Raw genomic sequence first — 14388 nt, forward strand, 5'->3', positions numbered from 1 at the left:
TCTTTCATGTAGCACACCTGATTTCTAAGGCATATCTTCATTGGATTTGACTGCTCACTGAGTGTTAGCCATTATCAAATACTCCTTTCTCTGCACAGTTTCTCTGTAGGTCATTCCCCTGAAGACATATCCATACACCAAAACCACTTGTCTTTCCTCTATTCCTTGTTTCATGTAGCTCTAATCCATGGTCATTCCTGCCTCTGTAAAGCTGAGTTTAGAGGCATTTTGTAACAAGGAGCCCAGATACCTCAGTGTGGTCTTTTCCCTCCCAAGAAGGTTCATGGGTATTAAGTCTCACCACAGGAGGGTCAGAGTAGTCACAAAACTGTTTTAAACCAGAATGTGGACATCAAAGTCCTGTGATATATCAGCAGCTAAAGCAGCCCAACAGGCAACCTGCAGTACCTGCAGCACAAGGAGCCTGAGGTAGCTGATTCAGGTGCCTCTATGCAGGGCCATGATGCATCAGAGCTGGGACAGATTAGCAGCGCAGCTTCAGGATTTTAGCCAGGACAGCCTGCAAAGGGACCGGAGTAGATTGAGCTGTGTGGGTCTAAAGGACTGGTTGCCTGTTCCTTGTAGCCTATTGCATCCCAAAACTTACAGAAGAAGCATGTGACACTGAGGTAGGCACAGTCATCCTTTCAATGACTGAGGGACTGATCATGGCAGCATCTCTACCCACAGTTCAGCTGCAAATATACTTTGGAACCTTCCCAGCCATTTCTGACTCTGTTGAGGTGGCTGGTTGTTGCTCTGCACCTGTCATTTCCAGCACATAACAATGATTACTTCTTCCACGCTTTTTCAAGTTTGCAAAATTCTTGTGCAGTCCCCTCACTTGTGTCAGATTCTGGTGAAAAGAGTAGCTTCCCTCTTTTGCCTGTTAAGAATAATATGGTTTGCTGACTCATAACATGCCCAAAACTTTTTACTACAGGTGAAAGTTTGCTTTGAAAGCCTCCATCCAAATAAAAATTGCAGCACACCTAATACACTATACCATTCCACAAGTTTAAATGCCCAATCTCAGGCTATCAATCACTAGAAAAATTCTTGATGGACTGTTCTACAAAAATTGAGAGATAGAAGAAAGTGTGGAGAAATACACAGGGTATAAGAAGAAAACCACTGGTAATACAGTATACATTTCCCTATAGTGTTAACTTTTACCACAAATGAAGGATATTCCTAATTTACCAGTGAATGCCACCCTCTAATATTTTCTTTCTTCTCATTAGATTAGAATGTAAACCTATCCTTTATGGGATAATCCTCAACTCTGGCCTAAGTGCAAACAAGTCTACAATCTAAATTTAGTAAAAGAGCTGTATTATACCAAGATGTGATCAGGATCAGCAAATGTTCTCTACAAAACCTTTACTCGAACTAGAAATCATGATTTCCAGCCAGTAAAATCTTTCATACAAGTGCAACTTGAAAAGAGTATATAGCAGTGACACAACAGATCCACAGAAATAACCCAAGTAGCAAAATCCTTATTATTTCCATGGAAATAGTTGCAATTTATCAGAAAAGTCCTGCATTTTACTGAAACCTTTCTGCTCATTTGTGTGAGCTGGTAAGTATGATTTTATCAGGCTAGTCATTCTACATGGCAAGGGTAGTTGAGAGCACTTCATTGCCAGAGCTGTTTACTCCCGCGTCTACATTGTACTTTGAGCTACATTACTTCTTTCACAGATGGGCATTTTATGACTTCAAATGATATTTTGTTTTAGATCCCCTCCAAAAAACCATAAAATTTTAAATGATAAACAAAGAAGCTACAGTGGCCAGTGTTATATTTGCAGTAAGTTTCTTTCATGAATGCTTAAGGTTAACTTTAAAGTCTATAAGCTAGGCTTAGACTCTAGGTCCAAGCATGTGATAGAGAAGGATTAAGGAAAAATAACTTTTAGCAGTCCTCACTGTGAGCACACTACCAACCTTGAAAGCAATAAAGAAGAGATGGAAAGCCTCACAGGCTACAAAGCAAAGATCAACATTTTGATGAAAAAGTTAATACACATTCCTTCCACAGATTCTGTATATAAGATGTAAATTGGGAGCTACTCTATGAACCTGTGAAGAAAACTTATACTGCTTTATCTGGAAGCCAAGATTTATTTTGATGCCAATAGTGGAAGTTTTTATAATAGCTTCTATCTGACTGCAATGTAAGAAAACAGCATTTTCTTTGTTTTTTACTACAGCTGAACTAACTGCATGTTGTGTACACAGAGCATTTTTCTGAGATGAGCAGGGTGTGTGCAGCATTGTCTCCCTTCCTTCCCTACTCCTGCATCATAAGGTGATGTAAATTCAGTCACATCCTTCATTACTATGGATGGAATACTGCAGACAAGGAGGTGTGAGACAACAAAAAGTGAAGCTGTGAGTGATACAGTAATAAATACAGAAAGAGCATTGCAGAGGCACAATTTATTGGGAAAGATATTAAAAAAGAAACAGAAGCCGCCTTCCCTTGTAATTTGCCATGGCAAGAATATTTAAAAGGTTGTGAACAATGTTGTGATTTGGAAGTGCAAGACCTAATGAAAAAGGAGACTGAACACAAGCAGTGTGAATAGTGAAGAAGTATAGAACAAGCCACCAGAGTTCCTCTTGCCACATGCCACATGGCCAGTGAATTTGTGAACAAGAGCCAGCTCAGTCCTACCTTTTAGTACATTATTTTGTTACGCTGTGTTATTTTAACCTAGGGAAGCTCGATGCTGTGTTAGCAGCGTGCCTTTCAGGACCACAATAGCATTGATCCAGTTGGATCATAAAGACATATTTTTTCAAAAGTAGCAAAATCTAATTTGCCACAAAATTCAATAAGAATGTGAATCCAGTTCCTGTGAAACACCTTGAGAAATTTTTCCTAGTAAAATTGCAATACAGCCTAATCCTCAGCAGCCACAAGTCCCATGCTCTGAAAGGGTTTTGATTTCTGGAGCTTCTGTGGGCCTGAGCCAAAGGAGTGACAACAAGATTTTTTCCATTGATTTGACTGAAATCTTTCTCCATACCTGGGATCATCTCCTAGAGGACCGTCTGGAATAAACACAGCATTTGGACACTCTATCAAATACACCTCCAATTTGATGAGAATTTCCATCAGGATCTCATGGTCACCTCTGAGACTCAAGTGCAGTGCTCAGCACTTAAAAGACTTATAAAAAATGCAGATAGAACAAATAAGGATTTAAAAGCTTTCATAAGAAAAAGGAGTAGGGAATTATCTATGCATTACCTGGAATATGTAGAAACATTTGCAATGTATATTATTCCAGACTCATCTACAGGGATGAGCTCCTGCAAAATAGTTAAACTGTTGTGTCTAAATCACTGAGGTAGCTTGGAAATAAGTGTCATCTATCACGCATAAATAACAATTGAAAGCCCCATAGAGTCACAGTGAAGAGATAGCCAGAGTGTATTCTGGGATTTAACATAATGTGTTGATCCAAGGCACTCTTTGCACAGCAATTAACCTAGAAGGTTATCAGCAGTGATTTGCTCTGATACCCTATTATGCAGAATTGCACGTTGCTCCACAGAACAGTACCAAAGCATCCCTTACACTCAGTCAAATAAGCTTAGCACCAGCCAACAAAGTCCCAAGGTTATTTTCTACAGCAGGGAAGAAACTGAGCCCATCATTTTATATTCTTGAGGAATTAGGTTTAAAAGAATATTATCAGCACTGGACAAGAAAATGGAACTAGCAGGCAGAAAGGTAGTTGTAACTGGAATGAATAAGAAATTATTACATGGCCTGGAAGACAAAATGGGACTGTCCAACCCGAAACAAAGAGAAGAACTATACTTGGATAAATAACCTTGCTGTTCACTCTTCAATAATAATTCCACATGACCATCTGGAAATTCCTCTGTGGTAATTCCTTTTTAACAGTTCTATAATCACATCTTAATTTGTCATTTCTTAGAAGGATTAAAAGAAGTATTTTGCCTCTGCCAGCCCCATCTGTGCCTGTGCACGTACACACCACATACAGGCAAGGCACGTGCAAAGCCTGGGGACAGCCACACCAGTCTGCCAAAGCCACTGATGTCCAAAGGAAACTCTCTTTGAGAGTCTGCTTGCTGCACCTACAATCTCTTACCAGACTCTTTCCATATTAGTAGTGCTTTATCTTTAAGAAAACAGCCCTTAGCACAAGCAGAACAAGTCCTTTCTGTTATCCTGAGCGTGCTTTACCTCAAAACCTGGTTTGAGACACTTTGGTGGAGATCTCCAGTCAGGCAGAATTCTCCAAGAGCTATAGTCTTACCAGTAGAATATTTTCCTAATGCTTAGCTTGATGTTTTGTTTTTTTTTCTTTCTCTGCTATTAGAGTCCCATTATTTCTTCATGTATCCACCCTGAACATGGAGAGCAGATTTATTGCCTTCCTTACTGCAGCAGCCTTTTATCTATTTGGAAAAATGTCCTCCATCATGTTCTCTCCTTTAGACTAAATAATCCAATCTTTTCTCTCCTCCACACTAAATGAACTCTTTCCTTTCAGCAAAAACCCCACTAAAATGCAAGGCGTTTTGCTTTGAAGTGTCTCCATTGAATACAAAAAACATGGATGCAAGGAGCAATTTTAAACCAGAAGTTCAGATGTTTCAGCTAATAAAATTTTTGAGTTCAGTGCCTCAGACAAAATTTCATACAGTTTTACTACACTAAAAGAACTAAAAGGTTATGCCCACAAAACACTCTGGTATCAACAGATCTATAGCATTTTTCACAAAGATATTTGCTATGGATGCTCCTCTCAGCTCTGTCTCTATCACTTTTACCCAAACTGAGGAAAGTCTCATAAGAACATGCATAACTTCAAAAGTATAAACAGCCTCACCACAAACAAAATCTGACTCAAAAATAGAGTGTTTTCTTAAAATTCTTTCTCTAGGAAGGCAATGACTGCAGTTATAAATGATCCCTACAGTAGAACCTCCATATCTTAGAATTGTGCCCATCATTTGAGAGACAAACTCCTTAAAAATATGTATTTAAACATTTTTAAGATTCATACTCCAGCACAGCTGTAAGAGGGAATGGAAGAGATGTGGCTTATTTTGGACTGATTTCTTTCTGTACTAGAAAGCAGTGAAGTGTAAATTGCAATGACTTGCAGGCAGGAGGATTATATCATACTGCATTGTACCAAACCTGTATGTTACCCATTGACTTCAGGGGTAATCAGCAAGAGAACACCAGTATTTTCAAGCAGGGTGGTGTGGGTGTTACACCACAGTCCCCTCCAATTACTTATGGAGACTGCAGTTACAGTGTGTGAAATGGATGGATTATAAGAGACTTTCCTTCCACTGCTGAGAGGCCCTGATGCACCCACTCCTCCCCTTCATAACAAGCAGCACTGGCAATTACCTACGTCAGATTTCTGTTAAAAATGTCAAAAATATATATCCTGTCCCAATATTTCCCTAATTTATCTCATACTAACTTTGCTGCTTTCATAGTTCATTCCTAACCACTCTAATTAAACTTATTGATTGCTTCAGAGGAAGGATGTGTAGGGAATGGGAATGCTTTTTACCTTGCTTCTACCTCCCAACTCTGTGAACAGCTGCTCCTTGGAAATAAGCTTACCCTTTTAATTAGTTGATTAAAACTCAGGTTGGGTATGGCCTAGAGATATTAGTTAGCTGTGGAACAGTGGATATTTTGGCAACCTGAATTCCTGGGATACCGTGGTCAAGGGGGACATGCTGGCAGCCTGTACAGAAGGAACTAGCTGGCAGCTCTGCAGAGATATCTGGGCTGCTCTAGACTTGTCAGAAGTTATAAAACCCATCCAGGGACTTGGAACTTCTCTGAAGATCAGCTCAGACCAAGCCATACTTTGTCACAGGTGGGAGGGCCATATACATAAACAAAATGTATTTTCTGGCCACTTCTCCCTTTCCTTCTACCTTCTCAGGGAATTCTGATGAATGCTCCCCATCCACTAACCTAAGCACTGTCTCTTTGCATGTCCCTCTCAGTCAAAGTCCCATCTCGGCTGGGGATATTTCCAGATCCTCTCTGTCACCTGCACTGGGGCTGCTCTTCAGCTTTGCTCCCTGTCCCAGCTGCCACCCTCCCAGAGCATGGATCAGAACAGCTGGGCTTTCCTGGAGTGGCAGAGCTGGGCCACTGGCTTGGACACAATGCAGGGGCCAACACAGCCCCCAGTTTTCTAACTAGTCATTACTAAAATACATAGCGACACATTAGTACTTTGATAAACTCTTATCAGTGGGGAAAAAAGATGGGAAGTAGGGAGAAGAAAACCCTTTCGCTTGGAAATGTAAAGTCCAAAGCAGAGATAATGTATTTCAATGATCATATATCCCAGTTTAAAGCTAATGCATCCCTCTTGAAAGTCTTGCAGTTTAATACAGAACTATATTCTTTCATATTCTTTGACATAATAAAATACATATATTTATGTATGGCTGTAAAACTGTATTATTTTCAAAAGTTATTTTATTGAAGTAGTTGACCTTTTTATGTTTCATGGATACATTTCTTATCTAGTAATAGAAAAACTGACTGTAAACCACTTTATGTTAAAGTATATGCTCATTTAAATATTATAACATAGAGACCACTATGTGATATTTGAGGTTTTAGAGATAAAGAAATGGTCCATAAAAAAAATCAATAATATGAACCTTCTACTTAGAATTCCCCTGTAATTTGTTTGGACTTAAATTTGATTTTATTGTTTTTAATTTTATCCTCCTGGGTTTTAAAATGTTCAGCAATTATCTGATTTGTAGCTACAATTGTAGTATGTTTACTTGTAAAATGTCTTTCAAATTAAGATAATTATTCGTACTTTTAAATTTTCGCTAAACTTTGCAACTGAACATTTGCAGTTCAACAAGAAGAAGCAGTATATTTTACTTTCCAAATGGTTTTAATGCCAAAGCACTTTGCTGATTTAATGGCTGGTTTTGCAGGATAGAAAAAATACTAATAATTCTCAGCAAGCAGAAAATCAACAGCTATCGTTTTTCAAATGGGATTTCTGTAGCTCTGTCAAGTGTCCCATATTGTAAAAAGGAAAGGCAATTCAATCCTGTGTTTGATTTTGCCTCCAGGGGCAAGAGCTTGATGCACCTTTCTCTGGAACCCAAAATAACAAATAATGTGGAACCCTAAGGGGGCTGAGAGGCTTGAACACAAGATTTAAGTGTTAGGAGCACCTGAATCACTTGGGCCAAAGTATTCAATAACATATTTAGTTCTTAAGAGCTACTGCCACATTTAGATGCCTTCCATCAATGTCCAGGGATTGGGCACCCACCTCTTCTCTGAGACACCAATTCCAGTGCCTCACCATCCCCACAGTAGCAAATTTCTTCCTAATATCTGATCTAAACCTACTATGTCAGGTTAAAGCCATTTCTCCTTGTCTTACCACTCCATGTCATGGTAGAAAGTCCCTCTCCAGCTTTCTTGCAGGCCCCTTTTAAGGTACTGAAAGGACACAATCTGGCCTGGCTCTTTCCAAGTTTTATCTTCCCTTGCCCACAAGCAAGGAAAAACCAGGTTTATGCCTACAATTTCAGGACAGCCAGTGCAGAGGAAAATCTCAGGGAAGGTAGATGGGTACATTTTCCTGGCTTGGTTAGCTGGGTGGGTTCTCACTGCACAAAAGTGTGAGCTCTGGAGCTGAGTCAGATGTGTGTGAGCATACACATCTCCATGCACAGAGGACATTTTGTAATCCACGGTAAAAGGCAACAGTTAGGTGCAATAATTTAAGCACAAATCCCCAGCATCTTAATTTCTCACTCAAGCTTACTTCTGGGTGCTCAGGGTGTGATTGACATTGGCTGCACACAGCAGCTGCCGTGGGTGCTCTGAAAGCAAGGCTGAGTAAGAAATGTGGCTGTGCACAGTTTCAGTGTGGTTGGAGCCCTCATGCCAGAGCCAGCAGGCATCACACAGGGATTTTTCAATGAGTAGCTGCTCACTGAACACCTCCTGTGACTGCTTTTAATTCCCAGGGGAAGCTGCAAAGTTACAGTGAACTCAGTACCGCAACAGTTTGGGTTTAGAGAAAGATAGTTAGGAATTCTCTTAGCCCTTTCCTGAAGCAAAACAAATTTGGAAAGGTGACTGCTACTGAAGAACAGTGGAAATTTCTGGCCAAATCTCAGGCTACAACTGCGACCCCTGGTGATCTTCCCTGCTGCCAGTGGTGTCAGCTCAGACCTGCAGGCTCAGTTTACCAGACCAGCTAAAGCAAGGGATGGACTCTACATCACGACTGTGTCACAGCTGCCTTAGCAACCTGGAAAGCAGTCAAGGCTGATGAACATGACCCATATTGCTTTCTCAGTTCCCTTGGGTGGCTATGGGGCTGGTTTTTTCATTTTCCTGACAGCTGTATCAGGTATTGGGCAGCCCGGATGGTTTTTTTTCCCTAAATAAACCTAATCTGCAGTTCTTGAAAGTTTTTAAAAGCTCAAAGACAAGGCAGTGAATTCCCTGGAGACTGACAGCTGGATCCTCACACAACATTTAACTTCAATGGCTCTTCAGAGGAAACAAGAGTGATGGCCTGAAGAAAACATATGGGAGGACCACTGTGTGTTTTGCTCTCTGTGATTCACAGGACAGCTGGAGAGGCCAGGAAAGCTCCAATACACCAAATAAAGATGTGTTGCAGAGAAATGAGGGGCAGGCAAAAAGAAAATGGTATCAAGCTCTGCAATTGAAGGCAAGAAACCTGAAGTGTTGGTAGAACTCCTTTGGTTTAACACCTTGGGAAATACAGGCTGGTGTCAGTTCAGGCAAAAGGAAGATGAAAGTTTATTTGGGGAAGATGCTGTACATTTGTTTGCATCCACACAGAATGTATGAACAGACTTCATACTAATTTGCCCAGAAAGCCTCCTCTAACATCCCTCTGGACACTCCACCAGCCAGGTGTCTTCAGCCTGGCTCCCACATATTTGCCTATTCCTACATCTTGCGTATTTTAGAAAAGCAGTGAAATGTTCAGCACAATCAGAAATACTAAAAAAAAAAAAAAAAAGAAAAAGTAAGAAAAAGTCCCAAACCCTCTGCTTTAAAATAGTTTTTGTAGTGTGGATTGATGAAATTATCTGTACTCCCCCCACACACCACCTTCTGACATGCATCCATTGGCTTGACAAAGCAGGTAGTCACACACACTCCACATGAATGCACCCGTGGCCAGGTTGCCTTGGAAACCTTCACTGCTACCTAATATTGTTATAATTGGCAAGAAAATATAGGTTTTCTCCAATGATTCGCAGCATGTTTCCATTTTACATAAATACAAGCTTTCCATCTGCAGTTTTCTGAAGGTTTATTTCACTTTTTCCCCAGAAATTTTAGAGACATTTTCTCCCCAGAAAAATTAAACTGTTGGTTAAATGTTAGGTGTTGTATCAGTACAGGGGGCCATACAGCAATTCCAGCTTCCCTGTGTCTGTCAAGAGGGACTTCTATCATTCAGGAAAAGGAGCCCTGCAGTTCTCCCTGCAGCATTTAATTCTGTGCACAGCTCTGAAGTTAGAACAGGTCAGCCCAAGTGCCCCCACACAACTCTGCTCAGGCTGCATGCTCTTCACACAACTCCATCTACCTTATCCAGCAAAACTAGCAGAAGCCCTGAGTAGATTTTACTGTATGAACATTTCCAGCACAGAGCAGGATTGTTGTGGAATGTACTCAGCCAACACTTAGCCTCAAAGGAGTGTTTGGAGAAGAACTTAGATGCTCCCCTAAAGGAGAGTTACACAAAAGCTACATGTGTGTCCGCATTCCATGTACTTACCAGAAAGATAGAAACGAACTCTTGGCAGTGTGGCACAGACAGACACCAAATCCTGTGCTTCTTAGGACATCAGCAGCCTGCAGCTACTCCTCCGAAGTCCAGCTTGGGGCAGATGGAAACTGCAAATTCTGGTTGTCTCATGAGCAGTTTTGCCTAGGAAAGGCAAAGTGAAAAATGAGATATGATGGAGCACTGCATGCCAGTGGGTTCAAAAAGAAATGTCTAGTGATGGCACGTGAAAAGGGCAAAATCAAAAGTAGCAACCCCCAAATGAACAACCTGAAACACTTGGTGGACATTGAACTGGGTGCTTTAAATCAGGCTGAAGAGACATTTTCCTCAGAAATGAAGTATTTCTAGTTAGCCCAGACCAAGTGCTGTGCTCTCCACAGTAACTGCAATACTTGACTTCACCACGATGTAATCCTTCAAGCCTGAAGTCCCACAACTCCATAAAAATCTCCACCAAAAGCAGTATGGTGACCCACAGGCAAGTCCTGGGGTTGGTGTGGGCTCTTACTTCAGCTGCAGGAACTACTCTGAGCACCCTTTCCTGGGGTTGCTTCCTCAGCTGGGTGTCCAGCTCAAGCAGCAGCTGCCATGGCAAAGTTGAGGATTCTGATCCTGCCATCCTGCTCTGGAAAAAATAGTGAACCAACATAAGAGCAAGGGTTTTGGTAAAAGTAAAGCTACATAAATCTCTGACTTTAAATTGCCAAGTTAAAACTAGTAAATCAGCTGTACCAAGATCAGAAACTGTGGGTTTTCCATATATTTTGGGTGAAAATAAAAGAGTTTCTTTCCTGTGCATGTTCTGGTACATCTGTTCTTTGGCTTTGGTTACAGTCTCAAAGAAATCTCTTGAAACAGAAATGAAGTTTTATAAATGTAAAAGCATTGACTTGTATTTTAGCAAAAGTAAAAAGCCCAAACCAATTCATTTCAACATTTTTAAACTTATATCTGCATGGATTTTGTAGTACATGCTTCCAGCAAATGTGTGCTTTAGTCAAATGCAATTAAGTGTTGATGCAAGGCATTGATGGCTTTTTTTCCTATCTGCACCATGTCAGTAGAGTTCAGGGGATGCGGTAATTGCCTTAACTCTGTTCAAAAGAGCTGCAGAGTTGTTTCCAAAAAGAACCCAAAGACGAATTTTTAAATGCTCATTTAAACATACACATTTAGAATTGTATTTTTCAAAGGATTCAGGGAGAGGTGGCAATATGAACGTTAGCTTTTGAAAAGGACTCAAAACTCTCAGTGAGATACTCCCTTTCCAGCATTTTCACTCTTCTAAACACCTGGGTATTTGACTTCCAGATCAGCATTGGCAAATTTGGCAAGTCTGCCTTGAAAACTTTGGTTTTCGTCCATCGGAGCTGCTTCAGTGAAAATCAGCTAGACTGCTGGATCTGCATTTGAGAACATGAGCAAGAAAGACAGATGGCAAAATGAACAAAATAAAGTTAATAACTCACTAGGTGTCACTTGGTGTTCATCCTCTTTAAATATCACACTATTTATTAAAGTGTCTGCCCAGCACTTCAAACCCAATATCACATATCAATGCATGAGCTATTCTTGCAAGTGTTCTGAAGTATAGTGAGCCCATTCAAGTTGAAAGAAAAGCAGTCTAAAAGTAACATCATGTAAAACTTGCACTATTCCTGGCAAAGCACCTCTTTTGCCCATCGTGCTTTTAATTTTGATGCGTCTCCAAGATTTCCAACTTTGCAAGCAGAAAAAAACCCCAAAAGGTAAAATACCAGAGGCGAGAATTCTCCAAAGAACCCAGGCTTATAAGACTGAAAATTAAATTCTTCTGTGGTTAGGTTTTTTAGACAGAAGGGCCTTTGAATCAAAATATTCTTTAACACAGACCAGCAAGAGTTGAACTGAAACCTAATATTCTAACCCTAACAGGCTTTTTTAGCAGCATTTGATCCAAGCGGACAGTCACACAACATTTCAAAACATTTTGTACCATCTTATATTTTCAATTTTTAAGACTAGAACAACACGATTCTGTTCACATGCAAGACTTCTAGACCTATGGATTTTAAAAATATTGTTGGAAATTCCTCGTGTTTTGGAAATTGGATGGCTTTACTGTAATCTCAGACACTAGTCTTAACATTCTTATTGATCTGAAGTACTGATGCTGTGGCCTTGTAAAACCTGGAAGAAATTATGATAGTTGGGATGTATTTTCTCTCTTTGAAAATGTCAATGTTTAACTTACTAGTGAATTTCTCTTATACTTCTATGACTTTGCTTGGAGCTGCTGCATTGTTGTTTAGAGGCATGGGATTTTTCTTCCTGCAAGCTTTCCTCTGTTCTCATACTCTACCTTTCTGATCAGAGCAAAATGCCAGGCAGATGATGCACAGCAGAAGGAAAACATTCTGATGGGCCAGCTATTTCCTTAAACCATATTGTTGTAGGAAACATGCCAGTTTAGATAGAAGAGAAACCATCTGACATGGAATAAAATACTGAGCTTTTTACTACTGCCCTTTTTTTGGGTCTCAATTTTCTATTTCGTTTCCACTTTTATACGACAGTCCATCATTTTGAGTCCTGCATCTCATAATATACACAACATATTTTCATTTATTGTTCTCCTTCAACCCAGTAATCACATCAATGGTTCCACTGTGGCTGTTTCACTAACCTGCACCTAAAGTTGCATTCAGCAAACAAAAAGAGCCATTTCAGTGAGATGGCATATGGGAAGCAGGACACTTGCCCTGACCTGTTGTAAATAGCTAGAGAAATGTCCCATTACACTCACAAATACCATAACAGAGATTACAACTGTGAAAATACAAAGATGCAATGCACCCTCCTTCCCCCCACCCCTTGCCCTTTTTTCATGGCAGAAGCTATGGAACTGCTAACCTGGGCTGGCTGTGTGCCGCAGCGATTTCAGCAGGAGAGCAGCGCCCGGCTGCAGCAGGTTCTACGTGATGGGAAGCAGAGGAAGGCTTGATCCTCAGCAGATGGCACAGATGGGCACCGTGCCAGCCCAAGGGCACTACCTGGTGTGCCTAGGGGACCTCTTGCTGCATTTGTTAACGAGCTGGGGGCAAGAGACAGCTTTGTTTTACTCTCCTTTCTCTTCCCTCTTTATGTGGTTTTGCTTTTAGCCACCAGACAACAGCAATGCTCTTCTCCGGTGTGAAAGATTCAGCAATAAAAGGAGCCAAAAAAAAAAAAAAAAAAAAAAAAAAAAAAAGAGGAGGAATCTGTTGTTTTTCTGTAACAACTGGTCAGCTCGAACCTCCAACCTCTCAGCATCTCATGACTGCTAATAACTCTGTTTACTCGGAGCCAGACCACAGTGGGGCTTTTGGACCACAAACCGGGCTGGCACCATGTGAGTCTGTAAAGAAGCAGCATTTATCATTGTCATGATTTTGTTGCTTTCCCCCCACGCTTCTAAGAGTTGATAATAAGGAACTCAGAGGCAGCACAGCTGGCTTGAGAGATGTCTCTGCATGAGCAAAGGAATGGCTCTGTTCCAAGTGCAGGCACAACTTATTTCTCCCAATCTCCATTACCAATGCCATGGTAATGGAAAAATAGCATTTACTCTTTACTCTTGAATCTTCTCCCCTTGTTTTGTCTCAGGGCTTTGACTTCCTGTATGTTCCATGGTGCAAATATGGAGCACATTCTCAGGATAGTATGGTCTGAATGGCAGAGAAATAGGCAGGGTTTTTTTGGTTGTTTGTTTGGTTTGTTTCTTTTTTCCATCTATAAATTTATATTTAGGCCTTCCCAAGCTAGGGCTGAATGTAGACCTGGGCATTTATTTTACCAATGTGTCAGCCAAAATGTAGGGCTCTAGCATCTGCACTCAAGTAGTTGTGGAAAAATCTCTCGTGTGTGTTTTGGAAATGAGGAAGTCTTGGAAAACCATCAATAAAAAAAAAAAATCCCTATAGATTTCTTGGGTAAGTCTGATGTGAATTTTAGACATGACAACTGACATCCATCACCCCCAGACTGAACATGTGGAGAAAAAGTGAGTAAATCTTTTCTCCTCTCCATTGATGTGGTTCAATGTAGCATTTTTCTCTACCCTTTTTGTCAGCCATAATGTAGGACACCAACAAAACTACCTTCTACTCCAATAGAGCTCAGCAAAAGTAAACCTTTTCTCTTGGGAAGATTTGCAGCAAAGCAATAGAGAATTTCAGGGCAAGTCTAAGCTAAATTGACTCAAGCTGCCTCAGAGACATTTACCTAAATCACCCTTCTTGTAGTGCAGGCACAACTATCCTTCATTTTCACAAGCACTAAAAAGAAAACAGAACCTTTGAATTCATTTCTTCACAAATAAAGAGATGTTGGAAAGCAAACTTAAGTTAACCACTTGAAAAGTACTTTCTTAGTGCTATAATTCAAAATAACAATGAAAGAAAGGAAGAGGAAAGAAAAAAGAGAAGAAGGGTTTTTTATTAAATTGCATTAACCAATAATTTAATAATCAGCCAATTGAATTTCTGTGTGAATAAACCCTGCTATA

The 14388-nt window shown here is 40.4% G+C and overlaps 1 long non-coding RNA gene across 2 annotated transcripts in view; it reads right to left on the reverse strand.

Annotated features, from left to right (window-relative positions):
• LOC148224031 (uncharacterized) overlaps positions 1-13165 on the reverse strand; it is a 297652-nt gene extending 284487 nt beyond the window's left edge. For both annotated transcript variants that reach the window (XR_015803333.1, XR_015803332.1), the window contains exons 1-2: positions 12756-13165; positions 9852-10004 (exon numbers count right to left, since the gene is read on the reverse strand). This is a non-coding gene — a long non-coding RNA (uncharacterized LOC148224031). The remainder of the gene's footprint in view (positions 1-9851; positions 10005-12755) is intronic.
• Positions 13166-14388: the final 1223 nt, after the last annotated feature.

This window comes from Sturnus vulgaris, chromosome 4, assembly GCF_052056855.1.
Source record: "Sturnus vulgaris isolate bStuVul1 chromosome 4, bStuVul1.hap1, whole genome shotgun sequence".
Lineage (NCBI taxonomy): Eukaryota > Metazoa > Chordata > Aves > Passeriformes > Sturnidae > Sturnus > Sturnus vulgaris.